Raw genomic sequence first — 22,110 nt, forward strand, 5'->3', positions numbered from 1 at the left:
AACAATCCAGACAGAAAAGTTGTTGAACTTTTTTGGCAAAGTTGTTGAGCTTTATTTGTGGATTAAACTAATGTATGCCTTTAAAACGATTATTTGCGAGAACACTACCTAATCAGAAATATGAAATGTGTGAGAGAGAGAAAAAGGGAGAGACTAAGCTCTGAAATTCTATTTCTGTTCATTTCTTATAGGTTATTATAATCACTACAATTTATTATAGCATGATCACAAAAGAATGGAAGTGAATTTCTTTATAATTCAAATGTACATTCTTTCCTTCCTCCACCAGATATTACACTCCTTGGCCTAATTATAGTTTCTCAGAAGCTGTAGAAAATGTAGCCCATTTCATTGCAATAAAAGAACAGTACTATATTCAGGGTCATATCATTTCTTGCACAAAATATAGAAATGTGTACCAGTGATATGTTTGAGGGCAGTTCCTGGAAGACCCTTGCTAACCTTTGACTGAATTAACCATTTGTGAGATTTATCCAACTTTCAATATACCTCATAAAACCCTATGGATACTATTCTTTCACCTACTCATGGTCCCTTCCAACTCTACGATTCTATGATCTGAAGAAATGGACTACAAGCGAAAGTTTCTACCAAAATCAATTTGTTAGTCTTTAAAGTGGCGAAAGCCTCAGTTTAATATGTAAATATTTTTAAAATTTACATTCCAGAAAAAAACACTAAGAAAAACGACGAAGAGTAATCTTCTACAGACTGCATGTCTGGCATCATCTGTATGGTTCTGACAATATGTCGATTTGCTAAGAAAAAATCTCCCACCCTCATCAGTTCCCTCCCCTCTTGGAGATTCCATGACATTATCTCTCTTGGTCTTCGTCTCTTTCCAACTGCATTTTCAGTGCCCCTTCCTTCTTCTCATGTCTTAAAATATTTGGTCCTCCGTCTTCTTTCCCCCAAATCTTTTCCCCCTCCTATTTTATCTTCTTCCCTTTATCAGAAAAGAAGCAAATACATTTTAATACTTTGATTTAAAACTGCACACTGGTAAAATTGTGCTCTGTTACACAACTGTACTATCTATTGCTGATGATAGTATTAGTACATATTCACACAGAGCAAGCTGTTTAACACTCACTGTTCCCAATTTCAAACCTTGATTTTTTTATTTATGTTTTAAAGTTGGGAAGACTAGCAATCTCTAAATTAGAATTTTTAGCATTTTGCCAAACCATATTTTCCAGTGAAAGTCTAAAGTGTTAGCAATATTAAACTGATACATGCTTGTAGTGTGTGTGTGTGTGTGTGTGTGTGTGTGTGTATCAGTCTTAAAAGCAATGAATTTGCCTTGGTATTCCCCGAGTTAGTATCCCAGACGCTCGTTAAACTGTCATTACTTTGAATGATGGCAAGCCAGTGGGTGTTATAAATACAATATACGAATGGTCTTCTATTCTGACTCTTTTCATGAAAGACTTCTTCTAACACTTACTGTAGCTGTTCTTGGTACAATTCCTGGATGGTTTGCCCCTAAACCACTCAGTGGGAGTGCAGCTGTGTGTCTTGTGGCTCTAGTCTGTATATCAAAGGAGTTCTGGCATCTTTCCAGCATCTTCAACATTTATATAATACTTCACAGCAGGCATTCCTCTTTCATCTGCAAGTAAAGAATTTTCTTCTTCCTACCCTGTAAGATTATCTCCTGCTAGTAGTGACAGGCCTTGAATCTCTCTTCCTCATACCAGAGTCTGCAAGAGGATTTGTTTTGAAATCTTATTGTTGATTTCATTCTAACCAATCTCTGCTCTGAAAGCATGAAAGAAAAACGAAGGCCTTCTTTCCCAGGGTTGTTGAGCTAATCTATGTGGTTGATAGATACAAGTGTTTCTCGTAGCAAAACATGGAAGCTTGAGTTCAGTGGGTAAAATGGAATCTATATCTAGTTGGTTTCAGCCTATGCTTTCAAAGTTCAATATACCCTGGAACTTAGGAAAGAGCTTGGGGAAACAGACTTTAAAATATCGTATCTGAATTCATGGATTCAAAAATTGGAAAGATCCTAATCCATACTCTCCATACTGCTGATCAAAATTGCCACGCCCATTTTTGGGTTTCAATCTCTCATGGGACCAGCAGATTCGCAGGAGAGTGCAAGACCAAAAAACGAGTGTTTTGTGGCCCTGAGCTCACACGGGAGCCAGCTAACTCACACTAGGGTACCAGGCCAGAAAATAGAACATTTCGGGATCCAATTGGGATCCATTTCAGGTGGCTTCTGCAATTCCGGAATGTCCTCCCTAAAACAAGGTGGTTGAGAGGTGTGCTAGTCTCAACCACCATGGAAGGCTTAGAAGAGGAAGTGCTTGTCAGGAAGCTAGCAAATCAAAAACTTTATTCAGTAATGGCTGGCAGCCCCTGAACCTGGTGGGGTGGCCTATGGCCAAGGAGGTCACATGTACTGGTTTTCTTCCCATCCACTTCCCTTGCAAAAGTGTGGACACAAAAGTACTGGAGTTGTACATGTCGTTAGTGCCTAAATAAACTGAAAAATGTCTAACCTTGGTCTAGGAGGGGTCCCTGCTGCCACAATTTCTACTGCAGGTTAATGTCACAACCACCATACATCCATACGTCCAGTGCCAGATTTACGTATATGCTAAACAAGCTATAGCTTATGGCCCCACTCTCTTGACGGGCCCCAAAAAATGTAAAGGGAAAAACCTGGATGTACATTTCCAAAATATAAGATAAAAAACAAATAAAACAGCTTTAGATATCTACTAGGTCCATAAATTACCATATAGCATATATTCAACACAAAAAAAAACAGTGACAATTTGTTGTTGACAAAGGACAGCTGGACATATAAAGGGCCCCATTACCTTCAGTAGCTTAGGGCCTCATCAAACCTAAATCCGGTCCTGCATACCTCACTCAGAAGTCAGAAGTAAGCCCCACTAAGTTCCATGAGGATGACTCCCAGATAAGTCTTGAAGCCTGAATTGGCTAATCTTAAATGTGCCACAAAATGAGGACAAAACATGGGCATCGATTTAGAAGAGATCCAAAATTTCGGGGTTACACATTAGTGAAGCTGACCAGAGGCAAAAGTGGGTGGAACAATGAATGTGACTCTTCTACATTTCAGTTAGATGTTTCTACACTTGCGTGCACCTCTCCATCCAGGCATTGTTACAATTCAAGGACATGTCACAGCCAGGCCAAGTTACTTGACAGGTGTATGGAGTAGGTCTAGTGAAGGGGCATTGCCTAAGGAGACTCCCATGAGCTAGATACAGAGATTTGGGGGAATGCATTTTGCCCTAGCCTTGAGAATCCCCCACCTGTGAGAGCCAGTGTGGTGTAGTGGTTAAGAGTGATAGACTCATAATCTGATGAACCGGGTTTGATTCCCCGCTCCTCCGCATGCAGCTGCTGGGTGACCTTGGGCCAGTGACACTTCTTTGAAGTCTCTCAGCCCCACTCACCTCACAGAGTGTTTGTTGTGGGGGAGGAAGGGAAAGGAGAATGTTAGCCGCTTTGAGACTCCTTCGGGCAGTGATAAAGCGGGATATCAAATCCAAACTCTTCTTCCTCTTCTTCTTCTTCTTCTTCTTCTTCTTCTTCTTCTTCTTCTTCTTCTTCTTCTTCACCTGTCAGGCTGTGACCCACTAGGTGAAGACCAATGGATTGTATGATTGTGGAATGAGGAAAGGATTGCAAGGGCGTCGCCACCCAGCAGCAGTTTCAAAATTCAATTCACACAACTTAGGCTTTTCATAATTATCTGTGGCATTTCATAATTCCAAACAACATTTTCAACACAAATATGTGGCGATTATTATGGAAATGATTATGAGGTGATTATGAAAATGAATTGCAAGTACAAAAAAATATTATACGCCAGAAATAGCATAGAAAAAATATTTTCATATAACTTGTAAGAATAAAAAAGCCTCATTAAATAGTGCAAGAGTTATATAGACTCACACGCCTTCTTTGAAACTAATATGAAGAAACCATTATGAAGGTGTTATGTAGGAATGTATTAACACCACTTGAGCCTAAACAGTCCATGCTGTAAAACTTCTCTTGGGCAGTTAATTAAAATCCACCCTTTTCAAAACTCAGAGGAATTTCAGTATTTTTCAGTCTCATGGGAAATATTAAGTAGGGGGAGGACGGGGGAAAAAATCATAGAATGCCACAATACTTAACATTCAGAAAATGAGTCGTTTTGAAATACTTTGCATGGACGATGGGATAAATATTCCAAGGTACTTGAAACCCTTTGGGGGAAATGTAACAGGGCTTAGCCATGGTGTGAAATTGCTATTGGAGTGGTGAATACCAATTATTTGTGATTTACTGTAATTTACTTGCAAACCCAAGGGCTTACCCTAAAGCAGTTGATATATGTATTAAATGAAGCATCAAGGGGTGGAGATGGGAAATACACGGGAAGATAGCAACATCAGAGAGTCAAACCATTTTCTCATTTATCCAGCTGCTATATGGAATCAAGCATTAACTATTTATTACTAAATGTCTAGGGTGGAAAAATAAGCTGGGGAGCAAATGTATAGAGCATTTTTCTTTTATCCAGGAGACTTTACTTTGGCAACCGTACTAGCAAATTAGTGCAAATAACTGAATGGGGAAAGATGCTATATAATGGCCAAAGGGAGGAAAGGGGGGGGGGGGGGAATGTCCAACTGTTCTCTGAACAGGGGCCAAACAAAACATGACACAATACTTCTATGAATGGCATCCAGTGTGGATTTTTAAACATTTGTGGTAACCTCTTTAGTGGGGTGGGGATGAAGAGTCCCAATTTGGATCAGGCCCTAGTTCTGGGTGCTTTAAGCCTTTCCCACTGCACTATTTTCCTAATTTGGGGGGGGGGTGTTATCTCCTTAATTTTGAATATAATTTGTTGTCAAGTTACTCCGTCAAAACCTACAGAAGAAAAGAACAATTGGTCCAATAGCTGGTTACAGGCAGTGGTGTAGCGTTGGTTGCTGGTGCCTAGGGCGAGGGCATGTACACATGGGGCACCATCCCAGCCCTCACCGCCGATGCTGACAGAGCAATTCCACCCCCACCAGAGCAAAGTGGGGACACACTGAGCCACCTGCCCAGCCACACAGGGGGAAGCCCAGCTGAGCAGCGCAGCCCTTGGTTTGCACTCCCTCTAAACCGTGTGCCATGGCCACCCTAGTACCCCTCCTCCACACGCTACACCCCTGGTTACGGGTTTCATTAAAAAGTACTGAAATGATAGCTGAAAACTATAAGGTCCAGGAGGAAGGGTGAAATACTCCCTACTGGCTGATAGGATTGTGAGGTCGCTGCTCTGTTCTTTCTTTGCCCATCCCTAGCTCTGGGAAACAGAAAGGGGGACAGTCTGTTAGAGAACGGATGGCAGAAACTTGAGCAAAAGGAGAGACCATGGATGCCATGTATTATGATGTTTTGTCTCCCATGTTTCAGGTAGGAAACCCCAGAGCAGCAAAGGAGATGGGGGAAGAGCAGGGCAGTTGTTTTTGAACTGTAGCAATATGAAGGAACAGTGTATGCATGCACATTCAACTGCCTAAGGCATCTGCAATCTCACAGGACAATTTTGCACGCCTAACAATTTTGCGCCCCACAACCATTGGGGTGAGGCAGAGGGGTAAATCCACTGTATCCAAACCCTATATATCCTACATATAGATATATAGGCATTGGGTACAACTCTGCCAAGCATTTGGTTGCCAAGTTTCTAGTATGTAAGTTTAGTTAATTTTGCGCTGCGGGTTGTATATACACACAGCAAATGTTTAAGGTTTTTGTTTTGTTTTTTAAAAAATCATTGTATGTCCCCATGGGAATTGGTAACCAGAGATCACACAGAAAATGTAACATATAAAGGTGCTAGATAGGATTTTGCCTTTGATAATGTATAATATGTCAGTGGCATAGTGTGAGGGAGGCAAAGGGATGGTTGCCCTGGGTGCAAAATTGTTAGTGCCGCAAAATTTCAACACCTGGTGCTGCCTCAATTCTGCTGTGTGCTTCAGCCACTGGACCCCATTGAAAACAGCTTCTCCATGCAAACCAGGAAGTGACCTCTCCAGACAATGGAACAACTTTTCTTATCTCTGCAGCTGCAATCTCCTTGGTGATGTGGACGCCACTAGGCAGTTGAATGTGCATGTGTAATTTGTCCGTTTCGCTCTTTCCCCCATGTGGTCTGGGCACAGGCAACCCAAGCTACACCACTGCGATATGCTGTCCTTGCTCCTGAGTTTTAGCTTTATTTTCCTACTGGCAGAACTTTTTTTCAAAAGGATTCCCCTAAGCTGCCCCAACAGGCTGATCCTGGCCTGAACCCTCTGTCCCGCTGCTGGGGAAGGTTCTGAGCCCTACTGCCTAGGACCTGTCCCTTCAGCCCAGCTCCAGGAAAATACAAAAAGAAAAGTGGTCCGTGTTTCCTTTTCCAAAGTCCAAAGGTCACGGAATTTAATAAAGGCTTGTGACATGTATATAGAATACAACAGAGTGGCCCAACAGCCATGGAAGCAGCACAAATATATTAAAATGTGGAAAATTCCAACTGTGAGTCATATTTTCACATGTGGTTAACACATCCAACCATGAACAGTTTCAGACTGATGTAACTGCTGAAATACAACCGCTGAAACCCAGACACCTTACCAAAGACACGTTTCCTTAAACAGATACTTGCGGGGGGGGGGGCCATAATCATCACAAATAGTTTATGGCATATGCTCACAATCAGCTGGGATGACAACATCAAGTCACAAACAAATCCTCTAACAGCACCCAACTAACATAGCAAGATGTATGGACAGCCTAAGGTAGAGATACTGTAAGGAACATTGCTGGCCAACATGCAGCCTCGACTTATTAGCTGTCCTGGATAACCTTCACAGAAAGTGTACTGGAAAACGCTAGGTAATAATACAGTCACCTGTTCACAAATGTAAAAAGTTATTGTGCTTACTCTTTCTATTGCCAAAATGCAAATGAGAAAACTGTTCATACAGTTGTTTTGCAAAATCTAACAGACGTGATATTTCAGATTCAGGTAGGTAGCCATGGTGGTCTGACGCAGTCGAAATAAAAATAATAATAATAATAGTAAATTGTCCAGTAGCACCTTGTAGACCAACTAAGTTTTTTCTGGTATAAGCTTTCGTGTGCATGCACACTTCTTCAGATATGATTATGATATTTCAGATTTAAAAAATCATTAAGACTCTGATGAATTAATACAGAGGACTGAATTAATACTGCCCTGTTTGGGCACATTGCTCTAGGTGGGCTGGGAGTAGGAGGTTGTGTCAAGGGTAAGATGTCACAGAGGAGGATGGCAGGGAAAGCTTTCTCCAAACAGGAGGCAAACTATAGTTTCACTTAACTCCCCAAATGGAGCATCCCTCATTATACAGTGGTACCTCGGGTTACATACGCTTCAGGTTACAGACTCTGCTAACCCAGAAATAGTACCTCGGATTAAGAATTTTGCTTCAGGATGAGAACAGAAATCATGCTCCGGTGGCATGGCAGCAGCAGGAGACTCCATTAGCTAAAGTGGTGCTTCAGGTTAAGAATAGTTTCAGGTTAAGAACGGACCTCTGGAATGAATTAAGTACTTAACCCGAGGTACCACTGTTGATTCAAATGTTTGCAGATGAAAAATAAGGATATAGTGTACCTACACTCAAAACCAAGAGAGACAAACTAATTATAATTTCTAGCTACCTTATTCCTACTCCAGTAGTCATTTAAGGGCCATAAGAATTATGCATGTTTCAAGAAAAGGCTTAGAGGAAATAATCTAACTTCTGTTTCTTGGACTGACTGCCTTCTCTCCCAGCTAACAAGTCCAAAATGTCAGTGAGCCCAACACCACCCTTAGATTCTATTAAGGAGTCTATCCCTCACTCTCACTTGACAGACAGCTTCTCAGGCCCAGCTGTCAAGTTTGCCAGATCACTTTTGTCACAGTCTATATTATGCTGATTTTGTTTTTCACAACACTAAGGGTGTGGGGAGAAGGAATATTATACCTTGTATTTAGCTCTCTGATTCAAACTGAAGTGTTAAATACTGGGCAGAATACATCATTTTGCAGGATTAGACGCAACAGACTGAGGAGAAATGTGCTTATTTCTGTTGTATTCATTGATGTGGTTATTCTGTTCTAGTGTTAGGCACAGTGCTTCTTAGAAATTGGTCTACTTACAAGTCTTACCTGACTTCAACCACAAGGTGGCACTCAATACTAGTTAATACTGCATTTTTAAGTGTATAGGTTCAAAAAGGTTCAGTATATGAACTTCTTTTTTTAAGTATATAGGTTCAAAAAGGAACTAATTGCTTTGCAGAGAGTGGGGGGTGATAGGGGGTGAACTAAATATTGAGGTTGGTCTCTCCCCCACCAATATGAATGCAATGAGATCTGCACCACCACAGAAAAGGAGGCTCTGGAAAGGGCAAATGTCGCAAAGGGAAGTCACATTTGATGAGTCCTTGTAGCAAGAATTAAGGAAATGGAAAAGTCCCATGAGGAAGCCTCTAAAACTCTCTAGATGGTTGTATCCTGACAATATTGCTAACAGTCATCAACCATGCATCACTACCATCTCATGATGAGCCCTAACTTAACGGCAGAGAATATCTAAAATTCCAGAGGCCAGAAGTCTGCAATAACATCCGCGTGAGACCTTGAGCAGTTCATATCAGCCAGAGTGAGAGAGTATTGGGTGGAATGCTGGTGTTAAGATCCCACATGGTTGATGTGGGTGGGGGTGTATACAATCACAACACCCAGATATTCCCAAATGCAGTATTGCTTACAAATTACTTGTTTTCCTTGAGTCTGAGGGATCAAGGGATCATTAGAATTTTATTTTTGTCAATTGTCAATTAAATTAAATTGAGAGAGTACTGCAAAGTTTGCGGCTAATGTAATCTCATGGCTACATTATGTCATAAGACACTGAGAACATTCAGTTTGCGTCACGTAGGCAAGTCGGGTTGGCCAATCGTGGTTCCAGACGGGCAGTGGCAGTTGGTGAGAGCGAAACAGCTTTCCTTGGCGGACTGGAGTGAAGACTTGGACTTGCAAGTCGGTGAAGGGGGGGGGTGTTGGACGGAGCCGATCGGCAGACCTTAGCAATGTGGCCCCTTGTGGAACACGATTAGCCAAACCGACTCGCCTACGCGACGCAAGCTGAACATCACATGGAGAAGTGTAATCATAGAGCAAAAGCAAACTCCTATACTGTCTGCCCCCATTGAGGAGTATCGATATCCCCCATAGCTGCTGTGATTCTACAAAAATGCAGTAAAGTATAAAAGAACACTGCCTGAACATGCAGCAGGAGTAGGAATGGGGCTGTTCACAAGGTATTCTGATTCCTTAGCTTTAAATTGTCCTCTTTTCTACAGATCAGAACTGGAAATCAAGAAGAACAGAGTACACCAGACCCACCAAGTGTCCCTATTTTCCATGAACAGTCTTGGATTTACAGAAACCATTCTGATATGATTCTAGAATGCCCTACTTTTCCTTAGAGTATCTCTGTTTTCATCTGTTATGGAAATTACGGGGGGGGGGACATCTTTAAAGTTGTTAAATGTTACAGATATTATGCATAAATGCATCCTTTTGACTTGACAGTTCAGGGAAGTTACCTAGCTTTAAAAATCATATAAAATCAACTCCTTTGCCAGTTTCCTCCATTCCAACGCTATTTTGCCCTTGGAAAAGGGACTCCAGGAAGTGCCCAGAGGTGACAATTGCTAAGCTGATTGTTGGCCAAGAGAAGCCTAATCCCATCACCAGACTTGCCAAGGGGTCCAGACATGCAAAGGAAGTTCTATTGTACTTTGGGTGGTGGGACTTCAGAGGTGTTTGCCCATACTAATCTTATACCTGGGTCTTGCCCTGACATGTCTGCTTATGCTAATCTTGTACCAAGGACTTGTCTGGACATGTTTGCCAAGGTTTAACTAGTGTAACCCCTGTCTACCCCTCCCCTTTTGTGACATGTCAGTGATGTAGCAATGATGTAGCAATAATGCTGTACGAACTATACTCTGGGATATGGTGGGAAAGTTTTAAAAGTCCTTGTCACCCCATCCTCAGGATTCAAAATTCCTCTTTGAACCTGTTGCGCACTAAACTTTGGTCTACAGCTATTTGCTCTGGTTGGTGGCTGGACTCCTTCCTTTATTCCACAGGGACCCGTGGGCTCTGACCAACGAGCTGGGTGACTGAGCAGCCTCGCACCTAGATTTTTCCGTAACACATCTGAGAAATGTTGGATATGGAGTTACGTGAGCCAAGGAGATAAGGAGCCAAAAAGATAAGTAACTATACAACTTTTAGAAGAAAGAAGCTGTGAGACCTTGATCTGGAAAGCACTCTTCCTGTCTTTTTTCTGCTTAAAATCTCCCCCTAGGTATTAGTAGTAGTAGTTTTGTATACTACCCTATACCCGTAGATCTCACAGCGGTTCGCAGCACAAAATCACAATACTAAAACACATGATACATAATAAAAACAAAGACAACCCAATAATCCCCCCAACCACAACACATTTTGAAAGGCCTGGTTGAAGAGGAAGGTTGTTGCCTGGCACCTATAGGGAAACGCTGTAAGTGCTCCAATTGGAGAACAGCCTTCACCAAAGGTCTCACAGGTTTTGAAGACACTCGAACTCGGGACGAAAGGTAGAAACATGCTAAGAGGAAGGCATGCTTGATAAACCCTCACCATGATCAACTCCCGCCCAGAAACCTACGGGACACTGTGGAAGGACTTGCGGCTCCAGAATTGGCTCCACGGTCACTTACGGACTCACTTTTAAAACCGTGTTTATGGAAGACAATCTTACTTGGCTACGAGTGATCACCAAAAAAGAAGAAGATAATGAAAGCACCCACTGAACCTCCCAAGGGAGACCATTCTACAAATGGGAGGCCACTGCAGAAAAGACCCATCCACGTGTTGCCACCTGTCTTGAACCCCCGGCTTACCTGGCAGCAAATCAGTATGTCAAGCTCCCGATGCAGGGTCAATCCACATGTCCAAAGTCCAAATCAAAGCACAGTCCCATAGAGATCCTGGTGCTTCCAAGCTGAGGTCCATCAACATGGGCAGTTGAGCAGACACAGCACCTGAGCTCTGCGGCTGTTTTATACCTTACATGCTGATTGCAGCATCTGGGTTTGATGAGGCATGTGACCCTCACCTGTTCTGAGCCTACTCCAGCTAAGGAATCACACACCTCCTCCCAGAGTTAGTGAGCCCCACCTGGACAGCTAAGGAGCTGGGCTGTGGGCCCTTGCCAGTCTCATTCTCCTTGAGCATACCTTCCACTGCTCCCTATACCTCAGTCTGCCATGTTTGTGGAGACAGGAGTCTCTCTGACTCTCTTGATGGGCCCTACTGCTCTGGTTCCTGTGCACTGACCCCCATCCCCCTGCCATCCTCTATCACCCCATGAGTACTTCCTACGCCAACCTCTCCTTCACCACCCCCAGCTTGCCCAATGTGTCCCAGTCCCAGCTATACCCCACTCCAGGATCTACTTCCTCCTTCCCATTGTCCTACCTGTTCATGACACCATCCGTCTGACACCACAAGATGATCTCAGGGCCTTGCTATATGCAGAGAGGCGATATTTCAGTTATTGTGGTAGCTTATTGCCCCTGAAAGTGGCATTAGTAGGAGACAGCATTCCAGGGGAGGCAGTTTTCAGCTGAATATGACAGTAGATTTTTCTCTAAATAACTGGCTCTCAGAGATAGGTTGATGTCATAAAGCTAGGTAGGCAGTTATAATGATGAGATGATGTCACAATGCAAACCTTATATGGCTTCTCTGCTACTCTTCAAAGCTTTCCGCTACTTAGCACAATAAGGGGATTTTCTCTCTTGTTATCTTGATCTGCAAGACACAAAAATCTATATTGTATTCAGCCAGTTGCACCCTGGGTTCCAGAAAGTAGTGTTTATTTAATTTCATTAACAAGAGTGCTAGCTACCTTGTTCTGGGCAATCTATAGAGAAATATTGCAGTTACCACTGCAAGTAGACTTGGCCTGAGAACTCTCTGGCTTCACCTGGTCTCTTTGTTTTTTCTTCCCCAAGGAAAAGGTGAACATGAGAAGCAAGGCGTTTGTGGAGTCTAAGACATCATCTTCACCTTGCAATGGCTCCCTAGTATTACACAGCAGGGAAAAGGAGATAGCAGAACAACATCCCCTTCTCCCAGCTAGATCCCTGTCTAGTACAGCTGGCAGACGAGTCCCAAAAGCTAAGGCCAGCATAAAGGTAAAGGTAAAGGGACCCCTGACCATTAGGTCCAGTCGTGACCGACTCTGGGGTTGCATCACTCATCTCGCTTTATTGGCCAAGGGAGCCGGCGTACAGCTTCTGGGTCATGTGGCCAGCATGACTAAGCCCCTTCTGGCAAACCAGAGCAGCACACGGAAACGCCGTTTACCTTCCCGCCAGAGCAGTACCTATTTATCTACTTACACTTTGACATGCTTTCGAACTGCTAGCTTGGCAGGAGCTGGGACAGAGCAATGGGAGCTCACCCCATTGCGGGGATTCGAACCGCCAACCTTCTGATCAGCAAGTCCTAGGCTCTGTGGTTTAACCCACAGTGCCACCCGCGTCCCTAAGGCCAGCATACATGTGTCATAAACGAGTCGGTCTGAGAAGAGGCACTTTTAAAGGTAGGATTCAAATGAATAAAATTGCATTTGGCAAGTTGCTGCAGCATAGTTTCATGTTCCACATTTGTAAAATTGGAATTGTGTAACTTGATCCAATGTCCTCTTGGAAGCAAGATCCAGTGACTTGGAGTTTCCTTCCAAGTACAGTAAAATGTCTTTAAATCTGGAGATCGACTTTCCAGGCTTAAGTTGAGGAGACCAGCACTGAGCAGACCACTGCCCTCCAGAGGTTGCTGGACTACAACTCCCAGCATCCCTGGGACTGGTGGGAATTTGAGTCCAGTAACATATGGAGGAAAGCAGGGTAGGCAAATTCAAAATGTAACAATTTGTTTTTAGTATAACAGTATAACAGCAGGTGGCAGTATGCACAAGTAATAAATGGCACGCACGCGCGCACACACACACACACACACACACACATATATATTAACATGAAATCCCTTTATCTATTCTATTTAGAAACCAGCAAATGATCTTTTTATGCAGAAAAAACCTGCACAAATTGCAAGTTTTAAAAATATATTTTATTCCACTCTCATTATTCCATCACGCTGTACAATGAAATCTTAAGTGGTGTGAGTTGAACGAGAAATATTAGTTTTGTGAGTTTGCCACAAGGTGGCGAGGCAACACTACAATTGTTTAATGAGACAGGGGGAAAGCAATTAAAATGGTTCAGAATGACTTTTATGGTGGCAACAGTTGGTCAGTCACAAAAGTTTGATATTGATCTTTTCTATTTTGTCCCTCGGTATATATTTCCCACAGAAAGGCTTTAACATTCAACATCAGAACTGGAGAATATTCTGATAGAGCCATTTAAATCATGATAATTCCTGGCAATGAGTCCTCCTACAGTAAACAGGTCAGCCACCATCAGCTGTGTTTTAACCCTGCCCAACTTTTGACTGTTCCATATTTAAAATGCTTCAGTGCAGCTGAGCATCAGTTCTTGGCACTTTGGGAAGGGAAGAGGTGGCTAGCAGGAGCCAGTCATCCATCAACAAACACTACCCCCATGAGCCACAGCACAGAATTATGTTGAGTAAGGAAGCCATCTCAGACAAATAAATAACTTCAGGCTGAAGTCCTATAAACACTTAACTGGGAGAAAGCCCCATTGGAATCAACAGGACTTGGTTCTGAGTAGATATCAATAGAATTTGCACTTTTAATAAAATTATAATTAACAAATATAAATATAATGAATTGAAAAAAACGTTTTAAAGAACTTTTCCAAAACACACACACACAAACTAGAGTCCTTTTTGCTGGAGATAATTCAGATGGAAATTCCCAGGTGTCAAAAAAGGTTATTTATATATGCTACTATGGCGGCCTGTGTTTCGTTAGCCCAAAAATGGAAAACAAGTGAGGTCCCTACAAAAGAAGAATGGCAACTTAAACTGTTGGAATATGTGCAGCTTGCAGGTCTAACTTATAGAATAAGAGAACAAGAAGAACATTTGTTTAAAGAAGATTGGAAAAATGTTTATTGAATATATGGGAGGAAATTGTGCGCACTTGAAAATGTTGGCAGAATTAAGATAAATTCAACAGTGTAAATAAGTTTTGATGGAAGTAATAATGGAATACTGAATGGTTTAGGTTCTATAAAATATGCAGGGATTTATGCTATGCAAAACGAACCATGGAAAGAGAAGAAGGGAAGTCATTGATATTTTAAGGTTGTATAAATGAATATTCTAAAGTCTAAAGCAGAATAAATAAATAAATAAGAATTTGCACTTTAAGCAGCAGTTCCAAACTGCTTAGGTGGAGTAGGGAGATTGCTGAATCTATCGAAGGAAGGTGATTGGAAACAAAGCCAACATTTCCCATTATCTTTATAGCATAAGAGTTCCCAATGCAGTTTCCCATCTTATGCTAAAGAGAGAAGTGGAAAAGAAAACAAGTGTGTAGAGTTATGAGGGAGGTCACAGTGAGTGTGGGCATCTTGTACTTGTTTCTTCCACAATTCAACATTTTAAAAATACAAGATACCTGCATTCCAGTACCGTGTGTGTGTGTGTGTGTGTATTCTATGCCGTCACACCTATCACTGTGGAGGATGTAGAAACCCACAGGGTACAAACAAGGCAAGCAAGAAGGGTTGTAAGTTTGTAATCCTCAATGAAATTTTTGTCTCTTTCAAAATGTCTGCACAGGCATGCATGGCATCTCTACAACATGTGTCTGCATTCCAAACTGCTACAGAAAGTGTTTTTTAAAAGTAACTATGGCTGCGCTTACAGATGGCACTTTATTCTGGAACCAATAGAGAAGGAAAACTTGTTTTTTCTATGTAGTCCACACGCAATCCAGATCTATTGCATGTTTTTTGCCCATGAAAAGCACTTCATGAGAAACTGCTGCGATGGAGTACTAAAAGGTCCAAGTCTGCCATTTGAGCAGCTCCTGCATAAAAATGCCATGTAGCAGAACTCTGGCCTAGTCTTGGGTTTAGCACTTTCAGGTTGGGTTTAAGGGACCCCTGACCATTAGATCCAGTTGTGACCAACTCTGGGGTTGTGTCACTCATCTCGCTTTACTGGCCGAGGAAGCCGGCGTACAGCTTCCGTATCATGCGGCCAGCATGACTAAGCCGCTTCTGGTGAACCAGAGCAGCACACAGAAACGCTGTTTACCTTCCCACTGGAGTGGTACCTATTTATCTACTTGCACTTTGATGTGCTTTCAAACTGCTAGGTTGGCAGGAGCAGGGACTGAGCAACGGGAGCTCACCCCGTCGCAGGGATTCAAACCGCCGACCTTCTGATCGGCAAGTCCTAGGCTCTGTGGTTTAACCCACAGCGCCATGTTTTTTGCACTTCGCATGACAGAAATCGACTCTTAAGGTCATGGGGCTATAAAAAGGAATTTTTAAAGGAAATATAGGCTTGGGTCACGGTTCACATGGCAGATTACCTGCAAATGTACATCTTTCTGGGGAGGAGGTTGTGGCTGCTTTGCTCCTCCTCCAGCCTATTATTATTATTATTATTATTATTATTATTATTATTTTGTCCTCTTGATGCACTGAGCTAACTGAAGGTTTGACTTAGCATGTTTTCCAAACTGGGATTTGTGGTTAAGCTCTCTCTTCAGTAACCATGAGCTGTAGCCAAGAACAAGTTGCTTTTCTCTTCCCAAGGCTTGCTGTGTTGTACAAACTAGACCTTGGTGCCTCCATATGTTATGTAAGATGTAGTAAGCGAGACTAATCTCAGTCTGCAATCCTTGGACTTCTTGAAAGACGGAGGGAGAATCTATGACTCATTCATATCTTATGAGAAGCAATGTTGGAGGTACTTCTGTGTTGCTGTACACTGTGTTACTTTGGTCACATCTATAAAGAGGAACTTAGGGTTCCCAAACAACATAGGCTGCGTATATACAAAATTATTTGTAGCACAAAGGTGTGGTTTTTCTCCATCTGGAACTTCATGCTTATCCTCAACATGCTGTTTTCCATCTAGATCGACTCTAGCTCCTGCTGTCCACTAGGGTGTGTGTAGTTACTTTGAAAACACATCCCTTGAACAGGTTATCCATGCCTTTCCCTCTGTATGTCCCAGGTCAACAAAGAAGGTGACTGTGATCTTGATATACACCCAATGAAATAATTGAACTGGTGTGGAATGGATTGACTCCCTATTGCTGGAACCACCTACCTACATATGTTTACAAATGGACACTGTGCAGTAATGCAGAAACAATTTTTTGAGATCATACGGAATCATGTTTTGGGCCCAACTTGTGCAGGGCTTTGCAAATCAGCACAAGACTAGAAAGGCTTCTTCCTGAGCTGTCCATGATGTCAGTGGGTAAGGCATTGTGAGCTCCCTGAGTGACCGTCTATGAGACCAGGCTGGTTTCCTTCCTGAGCTAGCTGTGGTATCCAGGCAGAAAGGGGCTAGTCAGTGGGACAGGCTTTATGACTTCAGTGTCTCTAAGGCCAGGCAGGCTGACCCTGATGTCAGTGGGCAAAGCTTTGTGACTTCACCTCTCCAGGCTGCATCCCCACCTCACTCTGCTTGCCTGAACTGCCCAGGTAGAGACACTGGGCCCTGAGTAAGTATTTATAGGACCTGTCTGCAGATATGATCTCCAGGAAGTGTGTGTGCGCACGCACGCACGCACGCACGCACACAAGCATCTGCACGCAGAGAAGAAAGGGACAGAGAGATGATAGGTGTGGGGGTGAGTGGGGGAAGTCAGGGGGCAGGGGCTTGGGTGGTGCATGCTTCTTCCTCCTGCTAGGTAAAGGTAAAGGGACCCCTGACCATTAGGTCCAGTCGTGACCGACTCTGTGGTTGCGGCGCTCATCTTGCTTTACTGGCCGAGGGAGCCGGCATACAGCTTCCAGGTCGTGGCCAGCATGACTAAGCCGCTTCTGGCGAACCAGAGCAGCGCACGGAAACACCGTTTACCTTCCTGCAGGAGCGGTACCTATTTATCGACTTGCACTTTGACCTGCTTTCAAACTGCTAGGTTGGCAGGAGCAGGGACCAAGCTACAGGAGCTCACCCCGTCGCGAATACAACTATATTCAGCCATAAAATTGAGATCTCCTCCTCCTTTGCAAATGAAGGGTCCATAGGAAGGTCTGTAGATGCAGGGGCAGAGCATGCAACTGGGGCCAGGAAAATCCCCCAGGCCAGCATGTTCAGGGAGGGCTGTGTGAAAGGGATTTGAGGCCCTGTCAATCGGTTTAGACAATGGTGAGGTCTCTATACTGTTGTGTCTGAAGGGAAGGCAGTTTGAAAGGTGGCAGGTGAGGCTTAATCTCAGGGAGGAGGTGTATGTAGGAAGGGTGAAAGGGCCCAGGATTGAGGGGAGGGGAAATTTCAGGCCGGGGTGGCAGATGCAATTGAGTGGGGAGTAAACTGAAGCCGCTGAAGGCAGGGGTCTCATAGACAGAAAAGCTTATGCCCAGGGTGCAGTGGCAGTAGGGTGAGGTAGAGAAAAAAGTGCCGGAACTGCCCCCCTGCGAACTTTGGACTTTCCACAAAGATGTGTGTGTGTGTGTGTGTGTGTGTGACACACTTCAGTTTGGTGTTACTTCAGTTTCTTCAAGTAAAGGTTGGGAGGCTGAGGCCACAGAGCTCAATAGCACGGTTCCCGGTTTTTCTGGTGCAAGTTCAGCTCCCAGAGAAGCTATACTCCTGGGAAACGCCCTTTGCCTCTCTCATGAGTGCCCAACAGTTAAGGAAGAAAGGAATAGAAGCTTTAAAAATGCTTACGTGCCCTGGCGCTTGCTCAAAATGGCGCACACACCCGTTTTGAGTTGAGGCAGCAAGCTCAGCCCTGTACTGCTCATCTGAGAGCTGAGTTTCGGCTGGGGAGAAAAGGCCTGGAAGTTCATAACATGTATTGACATCCAATGAAGCTGCTGAGTTTCAGGACAGATTTTTTTTAAAGTACTTATTCATGCAGTACATAGTCAAACGCACAGGAAGCAGTGATGGCCACCAACCAGGATGGTTTTAAAAGAGGATTAAACAGAGTAGAAGTAGTATGCTTCTGAATAACAGATACTGGACACTGCAGTAAGGTGGAGTGCGCTTGTGCTCCTCAGGTCCTGATTAAAAGTTCCCATAGGCATCTGACTGGCCACTGTGAAAACAGGATGTTGGACTAGATGGGCCGTTGGCCTCATCCAGCAGCCTCTTTTTATTTTCTTAGCATTCAAAGAACAGTTAAAAACATTATCTCAGTTAGTGATTTCAGGGTTGTCAGCCATTAAATGCCTGAGCAAATAGAAATGTTTTAAAATCCCCCCTGAAAGACAATTTATAAGCAGCACATAAATACACTATTACAACTTAAGAGGGCAGGTGTGCAACAAATGGTGCTTTTTCATTCCCCTTCTACACAAAAAGTTCAAATGAACAATTTATTGGGTAATGTGTATTTTCTATGAAGACACATTCGTACGACTAAGGTGACCCACACAGCTGCCAGAGCTTGTTAATGATAAATTTTAAGTAATATTTAACCTATAATATGGCCAGAAAGATTGAAAAAGATGTTTTGATGACTAAATATAGAAATTTTAAGTTTACTGTTGCCATGTTCAAAACAGATTGGGGCAGGTGAGACTCGAAGAAAGTGGTTTACCCAAGGCAACCTCAGAGCAAGTTTGTAGCATAGGTGAAATTTGAATTAGGCACTTCCTGGCTCACAGCTTGATCTCTTAACCACTCCTCTCTAACCTAGTTACAGCAGGGGCAGAAGCCACACCTTCTGAAGTTTCCATTTCTACTTAACTTTTAAAGGCTTAGCAACTCTGTCACATATTTAACTGAATCATAGCAAACATACTGGCACCACCAGCTAAGACCAGCTGACATCATTCACTATCTGTTGATTTTGCTGTAAAGAGCAGAAAGAAATAGGCAGAGAAATGAATCAAGATTGTTAAGCAAGACCTCACCAACTTGAGGAACGTGAATTGGTTTGATCTGAAGCCCAAGAGCAGAGATGTGATGTTTCCACATGCACCTTGGATTACATTTGTAGCTAACACAAATAACAAAAAAAAATGTTTTGTACAGATGTACAGTACTATTTAAAATACAGTTTTGTAGGCTGAATCATATCCAGGTGAGGGCCATTCCATTCCAACAGGCCTTTAGGAACTGACTGTTTTTAAGGAAAGGGCTGGCATTGTGATGTTTTTCTTGTTATTATTCTGGTTTTTAATTGATCATTTTATATCATTTTAATTCTGTTAGTGTCTAGTTACTTTTTAATGATTCTCTTTTCTGTTTTATCTTTGGTTTTGTATTTTTATCTGTTAGCCACCTTGAGTTCCGGGCTGGGAAAAAGGCAGAATATACATTAATATAAGGACTATGATGGTAATATAGGCAACCTATGATGTAACAAGAAATATCAAATGAATATTCCCTTTAATACTCACATCACCAACATATAAACAAGGCTTGTTTCTGTTAGCTATTTGTGATTTTTTTATAAAAATGTATGCCTTATACAAATAGTTGAAAATAAATCTTACTTGTCGGGCTGGCAACATTTGAACAAGTAGTATTATTTACAAACTGCTCCAGACAGCATTTGCATGAAGTCCCCACACCCTCTCACCTTCATAGTCAAGGTGGAACTGAATAACCAAGCAACTCACAACTGTCAACTGCCTGTTTCCAACTGCCACCTTCTTTCCACAACATCATTTATTCAATGTGAAATACATTTCCATTGAAATTGCATTACAAATACTAACAGTTTCTAGGGTTGCAAAGCGACCAGAAAATGGGGTTGCTTCTGTTGTTATTCCTCGCCCCCCCCCCTCCAATTTTGTTTTGCTTTCCTTCATTTTATTTTCACTTCACAGGGTAGGTTACTGCTTTTGTCCTCCCTGTCTCTGCCTCTGAATTAGTTTTAGGCTCCACACCCAGCCTCTGTCTAGCTATCAGAATTGTTTATTTCAAGACTAAGGCTGCAACCATATGCACACTTACCTGAGCGTTAACTCCCATTTAATTAAATGGGGCTTGCTTCTAAGTAGGTAACACAGAACTGTAGTTTGTTTCCTTTCCAGAAAAGCCATAGCAGATCAAAGACATCTAAGTTAGTGCTCCCTGGCGGCATAATACTCTTTCCCAGCATTATTATACAGCAATGGAATTTCCAATAACAACAACTATTATTTTATTATTTATACCCTACCGATCTGGCTAGGTTTTCCCAGCCATTATGGGTGATTTACAGCATATCTAAAAATATTTTTTTAAATCAAGCATTAAAAACCTCCCAATACAGGGCTGCCTTCATTTCTCTTCTAAAAGTTGTGTAATTCTTTATCTCCTTGACATCTGAAGGGAGGGCATTCCACAGGGAGGGCGCCACTACCAAGAAGGCCCTCTGCCTGTTTCCAATAGGATCATGAAAGCAAAGGGCTCTGGGTGTAGACATAGTAATTCAATACAATATTAAAGTCCATCTACATTATTTGGAAATATGAAAAAGAAAAAGAAAAGGCAACACAGCTGAAAACCTATTAAAGTAGAGAAAAGGTCTGAAGTACCGAGAAGTATTATATGGTGAAATAGTATTAAATATATGCATTTCTAGGACATCCATTTAAAAAACCCATATGTGTACTTTTCTGGGCACATAACATAAAATTTGGCACATGCTACAGGCACACAAGGTCTACCCATTCCAATGAAATGTGTCTATAGATTGCAGTTCATTCACCAAGTTCACCACAAGGTGGCACGGAAACACAAACAGAATCACTTGAGAGCACTGGAATTCCACCAGGTGTCAACCAAGCAAAAACAAGAATGACTTTTTGACCAAATACCGGTACTTCTATGTAACTGAAGTCCTAAACTTTTGCAGTCTATTCATAAGCATGTGTACTCAGCAATAAGCACTACCGAGAGTTCAGTGAAACTTGCTTCCTGGCATGTATGCTTAGAACTGCAGCTCTAAAGTACTTGGTTACTTGTGAGTAACTTCCTCATGAAATGCTGAGTTCAGCTCAAAGCCATGCTGCAATCTGAGCTGCAATTCTGAGACAAGAAGTTTCAGCAGAAATGCATATGCTCAAAATAAAATATGTGAACTATATTTATAAACTCAGGAAATGATGAGTTCATCAGGCCCTTAGAAGTACAATGAGAAGCAAATAATTTGAGAACAAAATGCCAGAACTTTTGAACAGCTAATATACTGTGATTACACCAAAAACCATGTACCTTTTGACTAAAAGCTTTGCTTGCAAAATACCTGAAGAGGCCAATGATAAGTAGGATTATGAGTGAAAAGCAGTGCTCTATTACCCCATTAATTGTTTGAAGGCTCTGATCCTGTACACACTTGCCAGGAATTAAATCTCATTTAACTCAAGAGGGCTTGTTTCTGAGCAGATGCATCTAATAGAAACCAACCAAAGTAAATCCACCCTTGTTTTTCATGCAGCATATCTTTGTCAAACAAATTAATAAAATTGTATCAAATCAATTGACCTATAGCCAATACAGCATTGTTTTTAAAGATGGCACAAGGCAGATAAATTCTAACAGCAGCAATGCAAATCACAGACAATTGGGCTTTAATAGCATAGGTCTCAATAAGAAAACCACCTCGGGGGCTTTTAAGAAAGCTGTCTTCATATAGGAAACCTGCTAATATTTGCAAGTGGATTTTAGATGTCCAGGCCCTTAGCATAGATTTCCAAGCGTATCTTCTTTTTCAAAAAATCTAGAACTAAATGCAAAGCAAAGCAGACCAAGCTCCCCAACTGCTGAGATTTCTGCCTCCCTCTGGAAAGATGCTAATTCCGTCACTGCTCCCATTTAGTGTTATTCCTGGTATGCCGTGGTATTTT

General features: G+C 42.3%; 2 long non-coding RNA genes across 2 annotated transcripts in view; one reads left to right on the forward strand and one right to left on the reverse strand.

Annotated features, from left to right (window-relative positions):
• The window catches only part of LOC307226859, a 469,238-nt gene extending 447,205 nt beyond the window's left edge, over positions 1 to 22,033 (reverse strand). Inside the window, exons 1-2 of the long non-coding RNA XR_013843606.1 lie at positions 19,771 to 22,033; positions 11,612 to 11,947 (exon numbers count right to left, since the gene is read on the reverse strand). This is a non-coding gene — a long non-coding RNA (uncharacterized lncRNA). The remainder of the gene's footprint in view (positions 1 to 11,611; positions 11,948 to 19,770) is intronic.
• On the forward strand, positions 15,771 to 19,708 carry LOC307226920. Its single transcript, XR_013843698.1, has 2 exons — positions 15,771 to 16,820; positions 19,553 to 19,708. It is a non-coding gene; the product is annotated as an uncharacterized lncRNA (long non-coding RNA).
• Positions 22,034 to 22,110: the final 77 nt, after the last annotated feature.

Source organism: Podarcis cretensis, assembly GCF_951804945.1.
Source record: "Podarcis cretensis genome assembly, chromosome: 11".
NCBI lineage: Eukaryota > Metazoa > Chordata > Lepidosauria > Squamata > Lacertidae > Podarcis > Podarcis cretensis.